The sequence below is a fragment of the Grammomys surdaster genome, unplaced genomic scaffold, assembly GCF_004785775.1.
Source record: "Grammomys surdaster isolate TR1022 unplaced genomic scaffold, NIH_TR_1.0 125688, whole genome shotgun sequence".
NCBI classification, from domain to species: Eukaryota; Metazoa; Chordata; class Mammalia; order Rodentia; family Muridae; genus Grammomys; species Grammomys surdaster.
Window position 1 is genome coordinate 1,647,017 of NW_021620524.1, and position 11,180 is coordinate 1,658,196.

General features: G+C 51.8%; 1 long non-coding RNA gene across 2 annotated transcripts; it reads left to right on the top strand.

Moving 5' to 3' along the window:
• Nucleotides 1–1,099: 1,099 nt before the first annotated feature.
• On the top strand, nucleotides 1,100–5,814 carry LOC114639189. 2 transcript variants are annotated; one of them, XR_003713971.1, is made up of 3 exons: nucleotides 1,100–1,165; nucleotides 5,328–5,398; nucleotides 5,531–5,814. It is a non-coding gene; the product is annotated as an uncharacterized LOC114639189 (long non-coding RNA). The 2 variants fall into 2 exon arrangements; XR_003713970.1 differs by lacking the exon at nucleotides 1,100–1,165 and having other exon boundaries at nucleotides 4,707–5,398.
• The last annotated feature ends 5,366 nt before the right edge of the window (nucleotides 5,815–11,180 follow it).

The following is an 11,180-nucleotide window of genomic DNA, read 5'->3' on the forward strand; positions in this document are numbered from 1 at the left end:
GAATGAAAATCGAGGTTCTGTTGCCAGGATAAGGATTTACTTTTTCTTTCAGCCCCTAGGTTTTTAAAAATATCTTCACTTGGTAATTTTAGGGGTGGTTGTCATGGTGTGAAAACCATGCTTAGCATTTCTCAGTGCCTGTCCCTGCATATTCGCAAAATTTCTCTCTACAATGGAAAACAGCCTCTAAACAATTCTCTTTATCATAATCAGAATCAAACCGCTTTTTAAAATATTCTGCAAGCAAATATTTCGGTTAGAATTTGGTTGCCTACCCAAATGTTATTTATTCTCAAGAAGTAGAGGTGATGTCTTAGTGGCGATGAATACATAATGTCTGCTTCTCTTTTTCTGTGTGTTGGGGGGGGAATATTTAAGTAGATGCCAAACGACACAGCTATATTCCTTTGGATTTTTCCAGTCTCTTTCCTGCGTGGACACAAAGGAGTTAAACCTGAGATCTGTGGTCTCCTCTCTTTCCCTGCCTACCTCGCTTCTGCGAAACGGTCGTGATTGGTTGGCACTCTGCCAGCGGGCTGTCCATCACTAAGTGTAAACAAGGCGCTGATTGGCTGTTATCCAGTCCGCACCGGGCCTCCTGAAAAAAGCAATTACTGGCTCCGCGGTTTCAAGGCTGCCCAAGGCCGCTTGATGAAAGGAGATAAACCGGGAACGGTTTCCAGGATCCCCGCGGGCCGACCCAGGCAGCTCCCGAGCCGAGGTGCGGCGGAGAGCCCGGGGATCAAAGGCATCTGAAGAGAAAGGGGAAGCGGGCGCACTGCCGGGCCGGCCTGGCCCCCTGCGGGCCGCGCTGACCTGGGAGGATGGGGGCGGCGGGCGGGGACTACGGGATTTCCCCCTCGCTAGGGACCGGGCTTCGGCCGGCGCCTGCTCCAGGTAAGCCCGGGTCTCCGCAGGCCGCTGGACAGGGCACACGAGCCTGACTGCGGGGTGGAGACCCCCGCGGCCAGCCCGCGATTGCGCCCTCGCCAGCGCGGTGGCCGCTGCGCGCCGGGGCGCACGAGCTGCAGGGAGGCGCAGCTCCTGGAGATCGGATCAGTGCGCCATTATCCAGTACACGATTGAATCAGGCCGTCCTGTGCGGGATGGGTGCGGACTCCTGCTCCTGGCGGCGCGGCGGTGACCCGACGGCGCTTGGCCTGAGGTGAGCTCCGTTGTTCCGGTCCCTCCGGCGGCGGGCAGCCGTTTCCCGCTTCGCACGCACGGATAGGAGCTTCCCGGCTCGGGAGAAACCGCTGCTGGCAACGGGAGGGCTCCGGACGCGAGCGCCCCTGTTCTCGGTTGATGTAAGCATCCCTTGCAAACCGCAGATTTTCTGAGTGCTTGGAATTCGAGTTCCTGATTATTTTCTTTCACTGATTTTGTTTATCGATCCAGGAATCGTTATATCTAACTCCCCGTTTAAAGTATTCTTCCTCTTCCCATTCCTCCCCTCAAAAAAAAAAAAGGAAGAAAAAGAAAAGTAAGAAAGGAAAAGAATTGGATCCTACAGGGACAACAGCGTGGCGATCCTCCGAGCTGCGGCAACCTCGAGGGGACCCGGAAGGCCGGTGTGGGGGAGGGGCGCGCCTAGACAGCTCCGCACCCACCCTTCCATTTTGTGTAACCCGGGTCCCCTAGGCCGGGCCGGAAAGATCCCAGAGCTTGGGATCTAGCCCTTCTGGGTGGGTGGAGACAGTCAGAAGGGAGCACCGGTAATCCATCCGCACTCAGGCCTGCTGCTAGACACGTGAGCGCGAGGTTTCTCTTCCTCCTCAAGCCGGTTTAGAACCTTGGGGATCGGCACCTCCGGATCCCTAAAAGTTGGACATGAGGATTTGTCTCCAACCCCAGCCATGTGCTGTGTCCACACACACCCCTAACTCCGTTCTGTGTCGTCTCACATCCCCAAGAGCCTCCCTCCCCCCGGGTGTGAAAGGCCTCGGCTCCTTGCTGTCTCACTCCCACCTCTGCGTCCTCTGTAACCTCAGCATTCACTTAAAGTCTAGTGGCCTTTTTCCTCCTTCGCTCAATACTGTTTCAAAATAGTTGTTACAGCAAATAGCTGCCGACGCGCCTCTGGATGCCGCCAGAGGCTGGCAGCTGCCCAGAGCGGGCGCACAGCCCCCGGCAGTTCCACAAGACCAAAATAAGCTCCCGTATTCCTCTCACAGGGCTCGGCCTCCCGGGCGGGCCCGGGCATGTCTGGCTGGGCTCGCTATCTGCTCGGAGCAAATCATCCTGGTTTCCTCCTTGACATCCTGCTATCCAAAACTAACAAATGTTTTTCATTTTAGAAGAACATGGCGTGAGGATCGAGATCCTTCTAGAGCAGTGGTTCTCACCCTTCGGAGTGCCGCGAACCTTAAATACAGTTCCTCATGTTGTAGTGACCCTCAACCATAAAATTATTTTCGTCGCTATTTCATAACAACAGTTTTGCTGCTGTTATGAATCGTAATGTAAATATTTCTTGGAGATGCGGGTTTGCCAAAGGGGTCATGACCCTTAGGTGGGGAAATGCTGGATCTAGAGGGAAAGGAACAGGGTGGGGTTAGAAAGAGAGGAGACAGGACTATAAGCCATAGGTCAGCTTTTGCACTGTCTGCTGTCACCTGAAGTTCTAAAAAATTATACGTTATTAATTGTTGGCAGCCACAGATGCCCAATCACTAGCCCAGGGCACAATGTCCTTTGGATGCACCGGCCACCTCCACAGCCTGGCGGATACTCTTTGTAGCTTCCTCTAGGCTGGGGATGCCCTACATAGGCAGCTGTGCTGGTTATATATCAGACTTCATCAAGCAATAGCGTGTGTGTCCCTGAACACTTGGCCAGTTTTGAACATGTGCTCTGTCTACATGGGCATTCTGTGGGCTCACACATATCCATGTGTATGTATACCACAAAATGTGAGCCTCGCGTCACGCCGAACACCTGAGTTAGATCCCGGGCTCTCCTGGTACTCCCGAGGTAAGAGGAGAGAACTGACTCTTGCAGCAGGCGGGCCAGGCAGTGCAGCATGCAGGCACACATAAAAATAAATAAATGTAATTTAAAAAGACGGTTTGAATCTCACAACACACTGACACACATCACACATGTACAAGCACTCTCAATTACAACCGACTGACTGTTAGCGAAGCAGCCCATTACCCACAAACCCTGGTACCTCCTCCAGCCTTCCCCCACTGCCCTTACAAGGCTGGAGACTGGAAGCAGGCTTAGACCTCCCAACTCCCAAATGACAGAGAGCCTACTGTGTGAACTCATTGAATAAATAATCACTTTTTAATACAAGGGGGTGGGGGATGTATCTCGGGTTACATAAAATTGTAAATGTCTGCCTGGGCCAGAGAACAGCCGCAACTGCTCTGCGGGGTAATTGTGTGTTGGGTGTCTCTCCATTGTTCCCTGGGCCATTAGTCAGAGGGCAAATTAGAAACAATTTCTTGACGACAAAAAAATTGACTCTTAATTCTTCCCACCAGAAGTGAGAGGGACAAGTCCAGAGGCCAGGCCCAAGGCTGGAGCCGGAGAGATGCAGCTCTGGGTCTGGTGGGACAAGGGACCCTGAGAGAGAGGGTTTGTACGTGGGCAGTACAATACTTGGGGAAGATGTGGGACAGGAGGGCCTGCGTAGGGGTTGATATTCCTCCCTCAGAGAGATGGTGTAGCCGAATTGCAACCTCGGTCTAGAATCAGGATTTGAAGGGATAGTTGAGGTGTATATAACCCCCAAGTATAAATATATTGTATGTGTATATATGTATATTTTTTCCTCCTCAAAGGGGTACAATTCAAAAGCTGCCTCATAGTACTGGTTGGAAGAGCAGGTCTGAGATCCCCATTCAGTCCTAGAGGCTTCTCAACTCTGCCAGGGTCTCCCTAGCAGCACTGAGGCCTGGGAAGGAATTCTGTGAAGAAGGGTCTGAGTGTGGCCAAGTTATCTCTTAATTCTGTCCCTATGTGTTCACCAAAGGTATCGGCTTGGTGCTCTGTGCCTGGAAATGAGAGTAGGGGTGCCCATCTCAAGGTAAATGGGCTTCTCCCCCAAAGAACAGAACTTTCAAACAGAGCCCATCTGTTTAGCTGGGCATAGAGGCAAGGGATCGAGAGGTGTTCCACCGATCTGTGGGCTCCTGCCCCCTCCTAACTGGAGTCTGGGCTGAGGCCCAGGTAAAGGGCAGAACTCAGAAGCAGGGTCCTGGTTTGCTAGGAGTCCTCTCTTCTCCGTACACCTCTGGAGGCCTGGCTGTGCCCCTAGCCAACATCCTCCCTAAGGCATTTCCCTGACACAGCTCCAAACCAAGCCTGGAGCTTTGCTAAATTGAAGCTGGCTCAAGCCGGAGGGACCCCTGTGGGAGGCACAGGTTTTCCCTTCAAGGCCGTAAGACAGATCTTCAGACCTGCTTCTAAGTTTTAAAAAGCAAGGAGAGAAGCCCCAGACCACTTTGAAGTCGGATAAACAGCTTCCCCAGCCGCCGAGCTGCTTCCTCCCAGGGAGGTTTAAATTCTGTTGTTGCTGGTTTCCTCCAACCAGGTCAGGAGGCTGCCCAGCCCCCTCCCGGCGCAGGAAAGGTGCTTGTTAAACACAGTCGTAATTTGTGGCTAAATATAACCCAGTGTGTTCACACGGAAAGCATAATTCAGAGGGCTCGTTGTATGAGGTTATCAGCGAGGAGACCCATCTGGGGTAAATTAAAGTAATTTTCATAAAGGGCAGAAGCATCTATTGCCTGGCTTCTCCTGGCTCTTTTACTAGTGATAGTGTGGTATTAGCACTAAAGGAGATCAGGGAAGGTGGAAGATACCCCATACCCCACAGCTGAAGAGGCAGCTTCCTGGGCCTGAACTTCATCCAGCAACCCAGGTCTCTCTCTTCATCTTAGGCTAGTTGTGGCTTCTGTTAAGCCTGGGAAGGTTCTGGAGGAAGGGTTGGCTTTGGAAGCACTGGAGGGTAGCTTTGGGGGTCTGCCTAAATAAGGAGCAATTTGTTTTCCGGTTAGGCTGATCCAGATAGCCTTCAGTCTTGGCAGGGCGGAAGTCACCTCTATTTGCCCACCCCCCACTACCCATGACTGTAGTAGCCCAGGAGGGAAAGCCTGGTCCACAAAGAGACTCAAGGATAGGTCAGGGCAGCTGAGTGAGAAGCGACACTGCTTAGGAACAAGTACCAGGTCAGTCTGTGTGTGTGTGTGTGTGTTCCTTCCAGGTATATCCCCAAAATAGAGGTGGCTTCACACCCACCGGAGCACCTGCTTCCACTGCTGGCTGTGGAAGGAAGGACAGCGGCTGTCCTCAGCTGTGCAAATGTGTTCACACAGGTCATACTCCAAGGGATATCTGGACTGAGTCTCTGGAGCCAGATTTCTGCTGCATGGTCTGACAGTGGCAGGTAAACCCGAGGATGCTCCAGCCTCTTCTAGTCCTTAGGAAAGATGCAGGCTGGGTGTGAGGGATTCCTTTACTAGCTTTTCTGACCTCCAGGTCCAGGATTTGCAGGGTCCATAGCCACTGTTTCTTCCAGGCCCCCATCCTGAGAAAAGCCAGCTTTGGCCAGACTTGCCCACCACCATGTCTGCCCCACAACGGGTTCCTAGTAAGAAAAACCCACAACCACAGGACACACCGGTCTTGTTCTGGAGCTCTGCCTTCTACACCCAGTAGAAAGACTCCTTCCTGGGAAGAAACCAGTAAGGCGAGACAAACGCTTTACACTTTCTCCCTGATTGCTGATTTCTGGGGAGAATTGAGCCCTTAGCCTGGTTACCTGTAATGTTTATAAACCAAATAAAATGCCTCTCAAAGTTCCCGCTGAATGGCGAGGCATATGGCAAAGCCCTGTCTCCTCAAGCCTGGAGGCAGCTGGGTCTCCTGAGTGCTGGCTGGAGTGTGTCATATCCACTGCCTCTTCTGTTAGCAGGACAGTTGATCCATTAAATTAAAAATCAGTCGATAGATCCATTTTTTTTCCTGACCTCTACGAATGAATACATATTCCACTCTAGTTCTCTCCGGCATCAATTCCAGCTGAGGTGCTAACTCCCCAACCAAGGGAGGGAGGTTTCCACAAGTGGTTCCAAAAGGAAACTCCCAGGGGATGATCTCTTCAGCCGCAGCCAGGATGGCCAGCAATGAACCCCAATACCCCCACTCACTTCCTTGCGTACTCCCACTTGAGCAGGCACTGAAATGCGGTTGCCCTAACCTGCATATTCCTGAGTCAGACCCCGTGTGCACTGGGAATCCAACATAAAGCCACTGGCTGCTTCCCTTCCTGCTAGAAGTGCAGACACAATTGGGGGACGGGGTAGTTGTCTTCCCAACAGGTTTTTAAGTAGCAGGATTTTAAGATCCAAACAAGAAAAGCTTCCTGAGGTGGGCGGTTAAAAAAAAAAAATCAAAGCCTCTACATCGAAGCCAGAAACAAAAGCTCTTTGGAAGTGCCACGACCAGGAGCGCATCTCAGATCTTGCGGAGCTAGCCGCCCGCCCGGGACCCGCATCCGGAGAAGGAGCAGGCGGGCGCGGGTATCCCCACTTACTCGCCGTCATCCCTGTCCCGGAGAGGAGGAAAGCGGCCGGAGGCACCATAACCACAAATTTATGGCCTGGGTGACGTGCTTCCCTCTCCCACAATGAGGCCTGGTGACATAAAACAGAAAATTGATGAGAGGGGAGAGAAATCTAATCTCTTTCTCTTCCACGCCGGCTCTTCGCGCTTTCGTGGAGGGGGTTGGGGCGGGAGGAAGACCGTGGTTGCCTGGGGTTTAAAGCTCTGGGCCAGAGGCTTCTTTCCACCTGGTTTCTCAATAGGGGTAGGCTCAATGATTGTAACACTTAGCGGCCTGTCTTCTCGCAGCCGCATTTCTGGTGGGATTTCGAAGCCAGGCGCCCGAGTGCCGGAGCAGAGGTTCCAGAACCAAATAATATCTCCGGTCCTCTCCCAAGAACACCCCATCCAGAGGAGAGCACCCCGTCTCCACCGTGGCCACGAGCGCCCACACCCCGCCACTGACTCCTGCATGGCTCCCGAGGCGCAAGGATCGCCTCTTAGCACAAAACTGTCCTTAAAGGAGCCGCCTTTCTTCCAGCCTTTGTCAGTGTCTAGAAAGAGGTCACTCCAAGAGGACGCCAGGACAATGCCCTAGGGATCTGGAGGGGAAACCTAGGCCCAGCTGCCTTGGGCCACACATTACTTAGATGCTTCAGGCTAGGTGTTACCACCTGGGTTGTGTTGGCACAGCTGGGCAAGGTCTGAGCTTTCAGTGAGAGCGCCCCTGGAGTCCAGGGGATGAGGCTTGAGCCAACTCATGCCTTCCTCCCCTCCTTGACTTATGAGAGTCGTGAGTGTCAGGTTCAGACTCCATAAACAACCTCTAGACTTGTCAGGACCCACCCACCAAGAGGATTAGACCTATTTCACAGTCACCAGATAAGTTGGCCTCACCCAGGACCTGGATATATAGGCCCTGGGTTCTTCCACAAAACAGAACAAGGATTAGCTGGTCTTTGGGTCCTGACATTAATGGAGTTCCACTGTTTACCTTGAGAGCCAGGGCCAGAAATGTGGGGGCCTTGAGACCAGAATTAGGTGTTTTGGACCACCACACCCAAGGAAGAATGTGCCAAAAGTTCATTCTCCTGGGTTAGCTCCTCTGAAGGCTGCGCTCAAGTCACTGGGTTAAAGCCCAGCAGAGCAGCTCTCCCTGTCTGAATCTGGAGGCATAGCTAATGTACAGTGGGAATCTGGAAGCCAGATTCTAAAGGGTCAGGTTGGCCTGAAAACAACAAGGTTACATTTAACAGGCTGGAAAGGAACCTCGGCTCTTAGGTTCAGAAATCGGTTGTAAAAATGCAGGCAGCTCCCGCTGTGGACAGGAGGAGCCTACCGCAGCTGCTGCGCTGTTCATGCAGGACACACTCACGCACACCTATTCTCACACACACACACACACACATGCCTATTACCAGCCAGCTCCCTTGTGAATTTCCCCGAGTGCCTGCAGCTGAGCCTGGCCCCAAGGGTGGGGGCTCCCAGGATGTCTGGCCCAGAGCTTCTGATGTCAGGCCCACTGGGGGAGGGGACACAGCTGGGGACAGTAGAGAATGGGGTCCTTGTGCCACTGTCATCAGGCCCAGAGCTTCGATGAACACAGCTTTGTCCGAACCCACACCCCGTGGTGACCACGGGACCACAGGATCAGTGGGCCTAAGAACAAGAACTGCTGGCTTTTTGGCTTTTTGGCTTTGGTTTACTCTTAAACAGATATTGGTTGTCCAGTCTCCCCAGCCATGTGCCTGGGGCAGGCAGAAGAGATGAAAATGCAGCTTGAAGTCCAAGGTCTGAAACAATGTTGCTAAAGTCAGGTCTCCTGTTAAAGTGACTGCAGCCAGTGGTGAAGGTAAAAAGTACCGAATGAAGGATCTGCCTAAGGCAAGCCGGAGCTATTCGGCAACAGAAACCTTGTCTGGTCTGGGTAGAGTGTGGAGAGCCATCCTCCTGAGAATTCTTGGAGATCTAAAGAAAGGGACCCCATTCCTGGCATTGAGCAGACAGGCCAAGCTTCAGTCTTGATAAAGGAAGGACCCATATACAGAGGGCATGGTGGGTTGTGGGTCAGTTCTAGAGGACTTCCTGGAGGAAGGGTGTGGGGGAGGCTTACAGAGGCATGATGAAAAATGGCAGTTGTGGTCCTGGTTTAGGAAGTGCAGTTCTCCCTCCATTGTTAGTGAAGGATTAGAGTCCTGTTGACACCAAGACCCTGGGAACTCAGACTGTAATGAATGGTCTTCCTGAATCAACAGTCTGAGGACCCTAGGAACGATACCATCTAACCATCCTATATGGAAGTGTGGGTGAATTTTATTTATAATCTTTTTTTATATTTCTCAAGTTTCTCTTGAAATGTATTTATTTTATAATCAGAAGCAACCAGTCAACACTACTCCAGAAAATGTGTGGGACTGGAAGTCAATGGCTTGCTAAGGATAGGTCCAGTGGCTTAGCCCTACTGGGGAACCCTATGTGGTCCCTGTTCATTGTCCAGCCTCATTTTTGCCCCAAAGGCCCCTCGAGTCCCTAAATTTGCTCCCAGCACAGGCTTACAGGGACGTTGCAAACCAACACTTTTCCTGTGGCTAGCGACAGTTGTTTTCTGAGCACACATAGAGAGGTACCTCAGCAAGGTCCCTGACCATGAGAATGACTCCTGGGGAAGACAAACCAGTAACGCATGTTGAAACCAAAAAGGTACCATGAACCCGCTATATTGGAGACTTTTGGTTCCTGTTTTTACAGGAGAAGATAAGTCCTGCCCTGATGATTCAGGCATTTCCCTCCTATCAGCTAATTCACATTATCAGTTAACCTCAGGTTCAAAGTTCAAAGGTTGGGGTGGGAAACTGGAAGAGCCAGCGTCTCTTGTATTGAAGCAGGTGGCCTATCCCCACAAGGGTGGGGTGGCAGCAAGACCCATGACCTTGACCCTCCTCAGACAACCCCCACCCCCAAGGCCAGAACAGACATTCACAGACTTACTGGGCCACTTTAGTTCCAGAGGCAGGAGTCCTACAGCGGATACTCCCCTCTCCCCTCCCACATGGCACTCTCTTCCTATCTCACAAGCTCCTCCTTGATCTGACTGTCCTGGATGAGGTCCTTTACTGTCACATAGAGTGACTATGCTGTGACTTGTGTTAGCACACAGTAGGCCCAGGTCTGCAAGGAGTTGTCTGGGAGAATCGTCTCTCACCTTATCCTCTCTACCCAGGTCATCCACTGGGGTTAACGGAACACGGTAGATGGGCAGCCTTCACTAACATTGGGAAACCCTACTGCCTGGCCAGATGCTCTTTCTTTACACTTTTGTTCTGTTGGTAAGCACAACCATCCAGCCCCTCAGAGTGGCATGTGCCGTGCCTTTAATCTCAGCACTCGGGAGGCAGGCAGATCTCTGTGAGTTCAAAGCTAGGCTGGTCTATATAGCAAGTACCAGGACAGCCAGGGCTACACAGAAATACCCTGTCTCAAAAAAAAAAAAAAATCCTGTTTCCTTCTGGGACAAGCCCCACCCACCCACCCCCCATGGCCAGGCCCTTGCCTTCTGTCCTGCTTCCCAATTTCTGTCCAGACTTGTCCCTCTGACTGCCAGTGACTTGGCTACAGCTCTTAGACTCACCTCTTAGTTATGACCCTATAGCCACAGGCAGCACTAGAAACACTGCTAATGTCTGCACTTCCTTTTAGCTGGGATCATGGATTTGCATATCAGGGACTCCTGCTCAGCAACAAGACAAAGGTGGTGATTATTATTATTGGTGTTGAGACAGAGTCTCACACTACAACTCAGACCAGCCTTGAATCTAAGCAACTCTGTCCCTGCTAAATGTCTAGGAAGCTCATCCAGTGCTAGGTATATACATTTATGGCCGTTGGTTAGAATCGGCTGGCCTTCTCAAGTTGGAAGGGTTTAAGGGGAGCCCCTGGGGGTTGGGGCAAGAACTGATGCACAGATTGTAAGTGGGGCGTGGGAGGGTTGTCCACGTGTTGAAATCACAGGCATGTGCTTTGGAGGTCCCACTGTAGCGAATTAAATGATGCCCCTACCCCACTTAAAAAAAAAAAAAGGAGGAAAGTTAACACCCGCTGGAGCTGTACCTGACTCTAACTGCAAAAGGGTCTTTCCATATATCGAGAGAAATAAGGATCCAGAGATGAAGTCACTGTGTGTCTGGGAAGATGTAAGGGGGAAACAGGGAGATTAGAAGCCTTGAAGATCCTCTGTGGGTGTTGGGAGAGATATAGAGGCAGAAAGTACAGTAAGACAGTTACAGGCTACGGACTATGGGCCGCCACAACTGGAAACAGCAGGAAGGACTCTCCACAGAAGGGTCATCCTGAAGGAGGTAAGGTGTTATGTTGTTGATGAAACTCGTCCACTTAGGATTATAGACCAGGAGAGCATAAACCTTAGGTTAAGTTGCCTGGGTTCTAGCTCTTTGTTATATGCCAGGACACTGGCCCATGAGGCAATTTGCCTGTCCTCCCAGAAAAGGTGTGGCTGTGTTTCCCTGAAGAGAACCAGAGGGACAGGACTGTAATCAGGACGTGGGGTTCACGCAAGGCTTGCCCACTAGCTAGTTAGGGAGCCAGGGGGGTCTCGAGAGACCTGCTCT